The 13,060-nt window shown below is 38.7% G+C and overlaps 1 protein-coding gene across 1 annotated transcript in view; it reads right to left on the minus strand.

Annotated features, from left to right (window-relative positions):
* Positions 1-13,060, minus strand: part of Sema2a (Semaphorin 2a) — a 677,811-nt gene that overhangs the window by 582,483 nt on the left and 82,268 nt on the right. Inside the window, exons 3-4 of the transcript XR_015291833.1 lie at positions 2,996-3,218; positions 2,577-2,919 (exon numbers count right to left, since the gene is read on the minus strand). The gene's annotated coding sequence lies outside the window, so the exon portion shown is untranslated. Of the gene's footprint in view, positions 2,920-2,995; positions 3,219-13,060 lie in introns of the transcript that reaches the window.

Raw genomic sequence — 13,060 nt, forward strand, 5'->3', positions numbered from 1 at the left:
TCCTGCTCCTCTTCGTTTTTTTATATATAGAAGGGTTAAGGACTTATAAACGCGAATGTGGTTTTTTTAAATGGGACTATATATTTTTTAATACACCAGTTGTTTTCCCTTAGTATTCTCTATAAAAAAGTACTAAGCCATATATGGTAAAAAACGTATAGTTTAAAAGATAATTAATATCTTCGAAACTAATGGTTTTTTACTAAAAATACCCCTAATCACTTTTATAGAGAATGCAATGCTACATAGATTGGTGTATAAAAAAGTGTACAGTGCTAATTAAAAAAATAAAGGTGACCTTGATAACTTTTTTATGAGTCGATGTATAAAAAAATTGAGGGCACCGGAATACAGCCCTTTCGAAACCATTCAACTTTTATTCCAAGCATTTTTTAATATCGTGAAGAATAAGCGAGATATTTAATAAAAAAGATTAGCTTCGAAATTCCCTGATCGAAGTAAAATATTTGTCCAAAAATGCGATTTTGTATTAGGAGAACATGATACGATAGGAGGTCGTTCGAAAAATTTTTCCAAGAAGTGACGTCAAATTCTCGGAATCTCTGAAATTCTTGGAAATGACGTCGAATTCTCGGAATCTCTAAAATTCTTGGAACTCGGGTCTAATTCTGTGTATCTCTAAAATTATTGGAAATGACGTCAAATTCCTAGAATTTTTCGGAAGTGATCGAACAATAGATCGACATTTTTCGATGTATCTCCCTTATTTTTGGAGATATTAAAAAAAGTTTCGAATAAAAGTTACTTGGTTTCGAGGGGGGCAGGTCCTGCTCCTCTTCGTTTTTTTATATATAGAAGGGTTAAGGACTTATAAACGCGAATGTGGTTTTTTTAAATGGGACTATATATTTTTTAATACACCAGCTGTTTTCCCTTAGTATTCTCTATAAAAAAGTACTAAGCCATATATGGTAAAAAACGTATAGTTTAAAAGATAATTAATATCTTCGAAACTAATGGTTTTTTACTAAAAATACCAGTAATCACTTTTATAGAGAATGCAATGCTACATAGATTGGTGTATAAAAAAGTGTACAGTGCTATTTAAAAAAATAAAGGTGACCTTGATAACTTTTTTATGAGTCGATGTATAAAAAAATTGAGGGTACCGGAATACAGCCCTTTCGAAACCATTCAACTTTTATTCCAAGCATTTTTTAATATCGTGAAGAATAAGCGAGATATTTAATAAAAAAGATTGGCTTCGAAATTCCCTGATCGAAGTAAAATATTTGTCCAAAAATGCGATTTTGTATTAGGAGAACATGATACGATAGGAGGTCGTTCGAAAAATTTTTCCAAGAAGTGACGTCAAATTCTCGGAATCTCTGAAATTCTTGGAAATGACGTCGAATTCTCGGAATCTCTAAAATTCTTGGAACTCGGGTCTAATTCTGTGTATCTCTAAAATTCTTGGAAATGACGTCAAATTCCTAGAATTTTTCGGAAGTGATCGAACAATAGATCGACATTTTTCGATGTATCTCCCTTATTTTTGGAGATATTAAAAAAAGTTTCGAATAAAAGTTACTTGGTTTCGAGGGGGGCAGGTCCTGCTGTTGTTCGTTTTTTTATATATAGAAAAGTTAAGGACTTATAAATTTTTTTATAGATACTTACATTTTATATCACAGAAAGGATTCCAATACTAAAGATATTCAACAATTAATATTCAATTTAAAAATATTGCCACAAAAGGATTCCTCGTTAACAACAAAGTTCAATTTCCTCGACTCATTAATCAGCGCATTGCTATCGTATTCCCCACGATACTTCTCTTGCTCTTAACGAGAAACTGCTTAAATTCTACCCTCCTCTCCCCCAACCAGATGGCAGAGAGGATAAAACTCGACCGATATGCAAATCGAACGTTAAGCAACGATCCCTCTCCAAGTTAATTTTCCTTCTTCGAGGTATATACATCGAGGTTTGCCGATTAAAACCGGGAAGAGACCACTTGTCGATGCGAAAAGTGCATCGGCACGGAACGTGCGGATGCGTACGAATGCAAGAGGAACCAACCCTTCCCGAGGAGGGCAACGAGGCCGATGTACCTTCGATGGAAAACGTGGACCACTTAGCAGACTGGCTATGGGCCAGCTGCAATCCTTGCACAGCCACGAGCGAGTTTCCTGCATTTTAAATGCACCTCGACGACTCTGCCATTAATAGATTATGGAGGATGTATTCGTCTTCTCAGTCTGCTGCTGAACTCGTGTTTTGTTCCAACCCGTGCGATTCGGAAGAGATTTATCGAAGCTGAAGAGACACGCCGAACGATTTTTGCTAATTATTTATTATCAGGAAAGAATTAATAGCCTAATATTCCTTCAAATTGTTAATTATTGAAAATGGAATGATTTTCAACCGAATATCTTAACGTTGGTTCTCTGGGATGTCGTTTAGGTTAGGTTAGATTAGGTTCCTTGATATCTGTTATTCTTTGAAATTATTACAATTAAAAATAGAATACTTTTCAAGGGAATTAAACTTAATAGGTTGGTTTGGTTGGAGTAAAGGATTAGGTTAGGTTAACAATTAATAAAACAACGTGATTATACGTAAAAACGATTTATTTTTCATATATATTCTTTACAATAAAAATAACAAAAATAACACGAATATTCTTAATCTTATATACAATACAAAACATTTTCTTTCGTTTGAAAATAATATACATTCGTTGTCTTACACGTTATACACACAATCCTTGATGTATTTTTCACTTCTCGTAACTTTCACTTCTCCTGGTTGCTGGTATGACGCTCCATGGTTTATTTATGCACTCGTGTAGCTCGTAGGTGGAGGATGTAGTTAATGCAATGTTAAAGGGTGGAAATAACGTGGGCCGTTATTCGCATCGAGAGGAGCGGTTAGTTTTTTCCACTTCCAAGGGTCCTATAAATTTTCGATGAACGGCCTCTCTCTCGCAACACATGCTTAATGTCCGTTAAAAAATGACATACCGCCTCACCTGTTGCGCACGGAATAGGAACCGTCCACCATTTTACTTAATCCTACGGCTAAAGAGCTCGAGGGAAGACCTTCGTGTTCGGGAACGCGGCCCATTTAATAATATTCCACGGCAATCTGCGGCGCAATGTATCACGGGCTTTGTCCTTCGCGATCTGATTAGCGGGATAAACGTCTCCCTATGTTCCTGCTGCTTCTAGGTGGCGCAGTTTATCATGGTGGCGCTGCGATAAAAGAAAAGGGAAAAAGAAGATAATTTGGCGATTTTTTTTTCGTTTAATTTCAATTAAAGAAGGAGTTGGAGAATTGGAAGAGAGGAATTGGGTTGTTGTGAAGAGAAGAGGAGGAATTTTATCGTTCGAAGAGCTTCCCTTATAATGATAAATATAATTGATATTAACGCGAGCATATTGGTTAGTTAATTGATAGTGTTATTTCAATTTTCCCGTCCAGTGTATTAAACAAATTGTATTTGTACTATTAATCGAACGTTGTACCCGTGCTTGTATAAATTATACTCGTTCATTAGTATAATAGCCCAAATTTCCATGCATCACGCATGGCAACGAAATTAATCGTCACACGTTCGTAAAGCGATTATGGCGTTTAATTATTATCATTGTCAAGGAAGCTCGCGTATCTTTTCGCAATATTTAAGTAATCGGCGTTAAACGTCATTTATTCACAAAATATTCTTTTCCAGTATACTTGAAAATGCGAAATTAAAAATAACTTTTTTCCGAGAAATCTGAAAAAATAAATTATGCAAGAATAAATCGACGAATTGTTCCAATTAATTATACTAAAATCTAGGAGAAGCTTAGACGTAAAATGGAGAAAAAGAAATAACTCGAAGAAAGGTAATATTTTGTTATGCAGTGGTGAACAATAAATAAAATATGCGGATTTACCTGAATGGATATATCTTAATTATACGTGAATGCGCGTATCTGTTTACAAAACACTGCTATCAACGTTCAATAATACAATTATAAATAAAACTTCAAGTGAACTTTATACTCTACAACACATTTTTTTCAACTTATATATTCTTCCCTTCAAAAAATACCGCACTCTCCAAAACGAAGAGACCGAAATGGACGAAAATCAGTCTGAGATCAGTTTGAGCCACGCTACTCGATCTACAAACGCTTCGTCGCGTGAGCGGCTTTCATTAAAACAGACATTCGACGTTAAAGTGGCGAATCTTCCCGTTGAATAAACTTAAGCCGCGCGTATTACGTGACAATCAAGCCGGCACCTGGTCCCAATCGGATCCTCCGCTCGTTTTTTCAGCTCGAGACGGAGCCTCGAGGGTGGAGGAGGAAAAGAAAGAAAGAAAGAAAAAAGAGGAAAGGAGAGGAAGGGAGCGAGAAAGGTTGCTTTATCGCGGTTCCTCCTTCCATCATCCTCCTTTCCATCCTGGTTTCCTTTGAGTCAACACGCGCCACGAGTATCCCCTCCCCTCGCCCCCCTTCAATCAGCCTCTTCCATATTTATGCCCCGGATGGCATTCCTCCCGGAAAATTTTCCTCCGTAGTTCGAAACGGACTACATTATCATAATCTGTCGGATGGCACGACACTGCCTCGAGGACTCGGTGGCTTTAACGTAATTATTAATCAGAATCCAAGATGATGACGCTGCGGGGAATACGCCCCTCCTCTTCATCTCCATCAATCACTCTCTCCCTCTCTCTTTCTCTCCGCGGATATAATGCGGTTTCGATTACGAATTTCGCGCGATATTTTCCATTGCGTGTATCTTTTTTTTTTATGAAAGAGAGAATTGGTAGAGAAATGTCGATTTGTTTCGATTTTCTAAAAGATCGAGAGATCTTCGACAATCTTTTTTTCCTTTCTTTCTTTAATCGTGAATATTTATATAACAGGTACAGAATTTACGATTATTCGTCGGACGCGAAAGTTTGATCGAATCCAGGTGAAATGTGTTTAACTTGAACGTAAGTTTGGATAGGTCGGCCAATAATGGCAGTTCTCGAGTCGAACAAGTTTTGGTGGTTCCCTCGAGGGGAGGGGATGGTTTAACGATTTGTTTATAAAATTTTCGGGCGGGGAAATTCGACGAAACGGTCATATGAAACTTCACCACCACAGGTCAGTTATAAAATTTTATTTTCCTCCGCGCGCACAGTTTTTCACAGTTTTCCTCCCCGCTTTCCCAGGCACTTTTGCACACCGGCCGCGCTTTCTTTCGTATCTCATAGCCACGTTCCTTCTGCTTACATTCCGCAAAAACTTTTCAGAATGCAATTACGCCGTCCATCCTCTAACGCTCTTATCGGACAACATATTTCCCCCAAAACAAAGGAAATTCTTTCGTATTATAAAGTTTTACGGAGTTTTGCATAGCGGTGGCAGGCGCAATAAAAAGCGCGCTCGAGTCAGAATTGAATCAAAATTAAAAGATTAAAATATAACGAAAATTCTTCTACATTTTCTTCCATCGAATTCGCGACGAAAAAAGGAAGGGAAGACGAGAAATAAAAGCAAATATCCTTCCTTCCTTCCTTACTCTTTCGTTCAACAAATCAGATCAATATGATAGATGAAAACAAAGGAAATCGAATCGTAATGATTCATCTCCACAAAAAAAGAAATAGAAGCGAAACGACTTGTTATCCGATATACGAGACGGTGTACCTAACGCGGCAAGAAGATTACGCTGCTGGTCGAGCTAATAATGCGACCACTGCCTTCACTGCGTGGTCGCCCTCACCAACCCTTTCATTGTTATTATCTTAACACGATAGTGTGTAAGGTCTGCTACCGTCTGACCTGCTCTCAGTTTAACGAGATTAGCATAATACCGCGAAGCCCTTCTCGCAAGTCTGGTCCCTCGAACCTGGCCGATCACCCCCTCCCTCCATCCTGAACTTGCCGCCAACGCTCCGTCACTTCCAGCCAAGGGTTGTGCACAACGTCTGTTTCACCTGATGATCGTTCAAGTTGCGGATGGGCTTCACGGGAAGAGATATTCGCGGGGCGAGAGAAGACCGACGAGAGAACGTACGAACTGGCATTAAACACTCGGCCCGTTTTTACACAGACGAGAGACTACGGTATTAAACCTACGGTATTTAATTGCACTGTCTGAACTGTCGCTGCGCGCTAAGTTTACAGCCTCGAGCTAGATTGGGAGGAGGTTAGGAGGTTGGGTTAGGTTGGGTCGTTTCTCTTTTTTCGTACGGTACACTTGAAGAGCGATGGGATCGATGTTACGATGTTGAAATCGGAGGATCGTTCGTACGATCGTTTTGATGTATCTCAGATTCTTCGAGATTGAAGTAAAGAGAATTTACAGAAGGATAGTATTTATAAATCATAAACATCAGAATCTGTGAAACTTATTTTCATAGTTTCGAAATATAAATGTATTCGTAAAAATAATTTCTCGAAGGAAATTCAATTTGGTAGAAGATTTCAGTTCTGCGTGTATACGCAGAGGTAATTAAATCTGACGATTTGGATCAGGCATATCCAGCTGGTATACGAGTTCGATTACTATTTGGGACCTGTACGCGACCCGAATTTCGGTTACCTTCTCGTCACGTGTCATCTTGATTCCCTCTGATCTATTCTAATCCTTCCAGAGATGCTTGTATCGTGGCTGGTAATCTCGAACAAGTCTCGAAAGACACGATACGGTTTCCTAGAAATTGGATCGAAAGTCCAATATCGTCAATTAAGAACGAAAGAAAAGAAGAAAAAAGATTATTCGAACGCGATTATTAAAAAAAAAGGGGGGGGAAAAGAGACGAGGGAAATTAAATCGAAGGAATCAAACAGCTCGATATACCAATACGTAATAAATTTATCGTCGGGCTTTGAACCAAATTGAAACCAACCAAGTTAATCATCGAAAGTGCATATCATTACAAGATTCTCCGTTAATTCCATTAATCCGAACAGATAGAGCGCGATGGGAATGACGCTCGTTTGAAGTCGTTACATCAACCTGACTGGACGAAGCATCGACGATGGTCCCTGGACAAGCGTATTTAAGCGGATACGTGGAAATAATGCATGGGAACGGGGGCAGCGCGCGAGGCAGAAATTCGAGGTGGAAGCGTGGCCATGAAATATATTCTGCCGAGTGGCAGACCATTCCATTGTCTAAATTATTCATGGCTTGTGGGACACTTTGCTAAAATTAGCATGCCCGCCCCATAATGTTAATGAATTTTTCAAAATAGAGGGGGGGAAAGAATGGAATGGACTAATTCCACGAGGCGAGGCGAGGCGAGGCGAGGCGAGGCGAGGGGAGAAGGGGGGGGGGGAGTGGTTGGTTACACGCAGGCGCGAGTAATTATGACAAGGGAGGGATGGATAATAAACTTTACGAGATTTCTTAAGATTAACTCGAACTTTTCATCAGGGGATCCGACGATGTTTCCGTATTGGTCGGTTAATAATTAACCAGAGTATTTCGTTTCGGTGATAAAGGGGATCCCCCCGGCTTTATGGCTTTTATGGCCGCGGGAGATAGTAAGGTAGCCCGGCTGATTAAAAGGTGTAAAAATGTGCGCGTTCCTTCCTTCCATCGCGCAAACAGGCGATGAAAATTTGATTATCAAAAAATTACGATTCTACTTAGATTAGTAAAACGGACGAAAAGAGATTTCAGATAGAACGGTATGAAATGATCACGGCCTCGGCCTTTTTCAGATTTAATAACTGGCAAATACACGTGTAATTTCCCAGGCGAAATTATAATTCTTTACTCGCCTTTCGATATCGAACGATTCATATATATATCGAAAAATATATATTTCAAAGCGAAAAAAAAAAAAAAAAAATACCACTTGAAATACCATTTTTTTTTCTTTACCTCGATTATTATTCAAGGAAAGCTAAAAAAGAATAAATTTCATTATTTACGTCTTTCATCCATCTCGAAATTCTCCCCATCGATTTTAAAACACCTTCCCTCGCCGCAAATATATCACTCGCAATTACGAAACAACTTGTTAACCCTTATAAATTCCATAATCCAATTAACGTCTTTGAGAGTCTCGGCACAAAGGCTCTTTTCACGGCGGCGGCGGCCGCACAATTAGAACTCGTGCGCGTTAACGAAAAGGATGCACGGGGCCATTCATCAAGGAGGCCACGTTGAACGGGATTTCTGGGATAACGCGTGGAAGCCTCGCGAAATAAAGGAGGGCAGAGGTGAAATTTTCATCGTCGACTTAGAGGGGAGCAGCCACCATCGGCCGCCAACCACCACCTCCCTGAAACTTTTAGCGGCCGTGAACACAAGTTGTACGGTATTATCCTCCTCCCCCTAAAAACCCGCTTCTTACGTCCGCCGTCTAATCTAACGTAATAATTGATCGCCGTCGAGGATAATCGAGGCAAGCTCGAACAAAAGCGACGCAGATTCCCTTCGGTGGCTCTGGCCATGGTAAAAAACCATGTAGCACGGGTGAATCTCGTTCGTCGAGGAGGAGGAGGAGGAGGGAGGGTAAATGGGACGGCAATTTGTTCTCGAACTGTTCTACTCGTTAACCTCGAGCACGAGCAACCGTACTTTCCCTCGATGGTATTAATAATTTTCGGATTTTAGAAGGAAGAAAGTGTCGTTTCGATGCGTCGTGTAATTGGATTATCGATTTGATCCTATCTTCTTCTTTCCACGTTAACTATACGTTTTTTCTCTTTCTTTTTTGTAAGTTGATGGTATTAATAATTTATCAGCCTTGCTTTAAAGAAGAAAGTGTATAATTACGTTTCCCTTCTTGAATTCTCTGCGTATTCGTACTAATTTTGCGAAGACACGAAGACGAAAATCTTGTTGTCTCGCATTACTTCCACAGTTGTCACAACGAAAAATCTATCGCGTTTCGAACAATAACCAGCCACACGCTCTTCGAGAACTTGTTCGAGCACGTGTTCAAAATTGCATCGGGCTTAATTATGCCCGTTCTCCAAAATGTATCCCAGACTCGAACAGAAGGAAAAGGGAAGTCTCGAAAGTTTCGAGCCCTGTATAATGTATGTAAACTGCCGCCGCGCACTTTGTTAACTTAATGGTGGAACGACGACAACTTCCAACGATTTAACCCACTATTAGTCTGTTTACGAGAGAAACCAGCCAGCCCTCCCTGTAATTCCGAATCCGAAAAATCCCTCTCCCCATTTTTCCCCCTTTTCTTTCTTTTTTCCTTTTTTTTTCTATCTTTCCAGAATAGCATCCGTTCCAGACACGCCTCCGGGACACGCGCCGAAGTGGAAGCGAATAATAAATGCGGGGCAGATGAAAGGTGACCGAGGGCGGAAAAAAGAAAAACGAGAAACACTGTTAATTACTGTTCATCACGTTCGTAATGCGCGTCTTTGAATCGAGAGACTCCTCTCCTCGATCCCTGCCAATTCCCTATTTACGAATTTTTGCCCGCGAATCCGTTTTCTTCTTATTACCTCTCCTTCGAATCGTAGTAATTTTGCCAATTAACCCGCTTGCAGTGCTCGTCTCCAAGGGATGATCGAGAGGATGTTTCTCTGAGCTGGATATCAGGAGGAGGAGAAAGAGAAGGGTGATTTTATTCGTTTCTTTTCTTTTTTTTTTTTTTTTCTACAGAAACTATTAAGGGCGCCGTTACTAATCTAAATCGTCCCTCGTTCTCGAGAGCGAGATTAAATTTCCGGGGTTAATCGTCTCGACGGACTCTTAATTCGTCGCCTTGATTCGCCGTTCGTCCAGAACGAACGCGTCTCGTTCAAGAAGATCTTGGCGATGAGTCTTTTCCCTCCTTGTTTAGAAACGAGCGAGCGAACTGGGACGTAAATAATTGTGTAAAAGTCGCGAGAGGGATGGATGGATCCGTCGACTGGATCGTTCAGCGTGGAAGTCTGAGGAAAACAGAACGGATCGGTTATATCGGTCGATTGTTCGAGAGATCTGAACAGGAGGATCATCGATAATATTGGCAGAAGTATTGGCGAGATTTTGATTATTATCGCCCGATAATATTAATTTTCAATAATTATACAAGATCGTGTACTCTTTTTTAAGAGAAAAAAGTTTGGTTCGAAGGGAAGAGGGAGTGAAATTAATGGTTTTGTTGAACTATTGAGGTTGAAATATCGAGGAAGTGGATTGGATTGATCGGGAAATTTCTGTCTCTCCTCTCGAAAGAAGAAATCTTTATCTATCTATCCGAGTTTTCATTCTCTCCCTGTTAATTAACATCAAATTGCTGGAATAAAAGTGCAGAAAATTACATTTTATCGCTGTAAATAATGTTTTTAATAATTCAAATATCCTTTTCATATAATTTCTTTTTTTTTCAAATTCATTAGTAAAAATAAATTTCCAATTATAATTTAAATCGTATCGAGAAAATTATTTTATATCAGCGATAGATTTATCAAAATTTAAAATCGTATCTTTCCCACCGATCAAAAAAATTTATGTTCCAACAATACGATGTCTACGTAACATTTCTAATTCCGTTCAATCCGATATATTAAAGCTAACAATAATCGAGCATTTTCTATTGCAATAAACGCTCGCATAAAATTCTTTGGGCAAAGGAGAAGAAGAAGAAGAAGAAGAAGAAGAATTTTTCACGAGACGAATCGACTTGGTACGATTCGCCACACATCTCTCTCCTCCACGAGGTCCTCCTCCCCCTCGAGGAAAAATTTCATTCAACGTCCTCGAATAACGTGTTTCCTCCCATTCGTCCCTCCTCTTTCATCTAGGCACAATACACCAAGAAGATAGATACTTGGCGAACACTCCGTGGAAATTTACTGATTTTCGAACGGTCGAAAATCTTTTGAGCCCCATTTCGATATCCCATTTCCCTCCCTGGCCCGAGAAATTTAACGCATCATTTCACGTACGAGCGCTGTGAATAAAGATTGTGCCGAGGGAAAGAAAATTCCCCTCTCTCTTTGACAGTGACAGTCGATTTAAGGATTTGCCTTGTGGAGGACGCAGACGCGCAAGGGGAGAAGAAACTTATCGAAGAAGAAACAGATACTCTCGAGAGGAGGGAAGAGGCAGAGAGAGAAAGAGAGAGAGAGAGAGAGAGAGTCTCTTCCCTTTCTTCCATTAGAGGGAGAGGAGGATACACTTGATTTCAAGTGCCATTCAGGACTAACAAAAGCCGTTTCACGTAAAGTTTTCCCAAACGAGTGGCCTAAGGTCACTTTACCTGTCTCTTCGAGTGTCTAATATCGAATGATTCTTCGTGATTGCTTCGGTGTTTACGTTGGGATATTCCGTATTGCGAACGCGTAAAATTGTATGGTTATTAATTTGTAGGATATTTATGTTATGGTGATTGGAAATTGTAAGCAAGAATAAAAGAAGAATTGATGTATTGAAAGGAAGATTAAAATTGTTGGAAATATATTTGTAAATAAATCGTGTTAAAAAATTCCTAGAAATCGTATAAAAAGAAACTTAGAAAAGAATTGAAGAAAGAAATTATAAGAATAAAAAATTATAGGTACATGTTACACTTGTTACTAGAGGTAAAAATATTCCTACGATACTATATCATCGAATTACATTTAAACAATATAAAATTTGTTGCATTTATGATTTTCGAAATTATTATTCCAAGAGAGAAAATCATGTTACATTAAAAAAGTCATTAATTAATAATCGATAAAAAATAATATCCACGTTCATATCTTTAATATACACACTTCATACTTTATTCTAATTTCTATCATCTCTCTTTGTTAAAAGAATTATTCCTTTCGAGAAAATAAAAATCGCCAAAATTTGCGTACCACCCGAAAATAAATTAAAAAAAAAAAAAAAAAAAACTATTCAGAAAAAAGGAGCAACAACACCTTCGTAAGCTTCGACTACGAAATTTCCTCAAGTATCTAACGCCCAACACTTACGTAAACGTATATAAAACGTGCCATCATCGCGACAATAGCAGCACGCTCGAGCTTACGCGTCAACTAGAAAATCGTTCTCGTTCAATCGTTTCTCGTTTCCCTTCTCGGTGAAAAATGTAAAAACCTTCGATGGAATAAACGAGCAGGAAGTTATATGTGTATATATGAATATATATATACATATATATATATATATACATATCCGCTCGATACTTCACTTCTGCATTACCGGGTAGTTTCTGGCGAGTGTTCCACCAAGTGGCGCGACACCGACTCCCACTTTCTATTCATCAATTATTTATCCCGAAAAGGGCAGCAACGTCTCTCGAGCATGTCTGCGAACGGCCGCGCAGCATATGACACATCGTCGACGAACGTTCAGTTTCATCGAGCCATTTCCATCCCTGAACACGAAAACAACCCCCTAACACGACCACCGTCAACGTTTAACCCATTTCCTCGTCTTCTCCTGTTCGCGAACAGCTGCCAAATCTTTTCATTACGTATTCGCGATACGTGGCGAAATTATGTTTCATTTGATGTCTTGCGCGATGCGAGAAAAATCGAATATACGATTTTAACGAAGAAGGGGTAATTTCAATCGCAATTTCTTCGGAAGCGAATAAAATAAGTTGATCGAAATCTTTTCAGGTATTTCGGGATTATATTACGTGTAATTTTATGTAAGGTGGTATTTAAGTAGATTTGTTAAGTTGAATGATGAGAAGAAGAGAAAAACATCTGGAGGGATAAAATATTGTATCATTTTTCCACGTTGTATCGTATTTCTTCGCAACACGATAAACACGATCTTCGATATCAAATTACTATATCAAGGATCGTATAAAACGTTATCCTATATCGTTTATTTTAAACCCGAAAATTTTTAAATTTACTTTTAAATAACTCCGTTTTCCTCCATAAAGATAAAAAAATGATAAATATTTAGACTGATAATAAGTATCGTATTATGTCTCGAATGATTATCACGTTTCCTTTCTGACGACACGATAACAATTCAATGTATCAAATTTACCACTAAAATATTAATTTGATCAAGAAAATTGTACAACCTATCCAAATCCACAAATACTCTAAACTAAATAACTAAATTTGAATTACGTAAAATCTAAAATAACCCAGTTTTTCTCTTTAAAAAAAAAAAAAAAAAAAGA

This window comes from Apis florea, unplaced genomic scaffold, assembly GCF_048593485.1.
Source record: "Apis florea isolate Af1SG1 unplaced genomic scaffold, ASM4859348v1 contig_2839_pilon, whole genome shotgun sequence".
Classification (NCBI taxonomy): domain Eukaryota; kingdom Metazoa; phylum Arthropoda; class Insecta; order Hymenoptera; family Apidae; genus Apis; species Apis florea.